Below are 861 nucleotides of genomic sequence, written 5' to 3'. Positions count from 1 at the left end.
AACCAAAGGGGCATGGGTTTAATAAAAACTGCCAAACCCCTTCCAGGTTAGCCCGATCATATCTTAGACTGCATCATCACTTACCACCAGGTGAGATTGCAGTCAAGCGCTAACTTCAATGCTTGCAATTAAAGGTTAAGAACCTTTAATTTCAAGCTATAAAAATTAAAAAAAAATAGTAATAATTACTATTTATTAGTCAACTTATAGATCTATCACTGGATATAGGTCTCTTGCAGGGCCTTCCAAGCACCACGCTCTTGCACCACTTGTATCCAGCGGCGGCCCCCTCCACCTAGCGGAGGATCTTCCGACGCTGCGTGTCCGGTGCGAGTTCGCCATTCTAGCGCCTTAGGATGTCTGCTATAAAATCGATTTTATCGGTCGTCTGTGATAGACTTTCAAAAATCAATTTACTGATAGCTAATTATATTGTTTGGAAATTTATAACTTGCTAAAGATCTTAATAGAAATCTATTTTAAGAAAATAAGAGATGAAAAGCGTCTGAGGAACTAATCTTCGAAAAAACGGAATTCCATTGATAGTAAATTTTTACTTAGTAAAGTTTTTTAATTAAATATAAGGCGTCTCTACATTTTCCAATAATCTTATTCGTCATGTTAGGAAAAAAACTTTTTTTTATTTTATTAAATATCTAATAAAATTGTTATTTTTGGTACGTACCTTTTTTCATTCAGATACAAGTTAGCCTTCGACTGCAGTCACTTGGTGGTAAGTGATGATGCAGTCTAAGATGGAAGTCGTCATGAATATTCTTGTGTGTTTGTCAGCAAAACTGAACTGCCTAGTGACTTAGCGTACCGGTACGATGCTGCACAGAAACAGATTTGTAAACTCCA

The 861-nt window shown here is 36.5% G+C and overlaps 1 long non-coding RNA gene across 1 annotated transcript in view; it reads right to left on the bottom strand.

The window, feature by feature from the left end:
* Nucleotides 1-231: 231 nt before the first annotated feature.
* Nucleotides 232-861, bottom strand: part of LOC138403300 (uncharacterized) — a 2,037-nt gene continuing 1,407 nt past the window's right edge. The window contains exons 2-3 of the long non-coding RNA XR_011237586.1: nt 686-833; nt 232-363 (exon numbers count right to left, since the gene is read on the bottom strand). This is a non-coding gene — a long non-coding RNA (uncharacterized lncRNA). The remainder of the gene's footprint in view (nt 364-685; nt 834-861) is intronic.

This window comes from Maniola hyperantus, chromosome 15, assembly GCF_902806685.2.
Source record: "Maniola hyperantus chromosome 15, iAphHyp1.2, whole genome shotgun sequence".
Classification (NCBI taxonomy): Eukaryota; Metazoa; Arthropoda; class Insecta; order Lepidoptera; family Nymphalidae; genus Maniola; species Maniola hyperantus.
The sequence above is the reverse complement of the archived record's forward strand: the minus strand, read 5'-3'. Positions and strand labels throughout refer to the sequence as shown.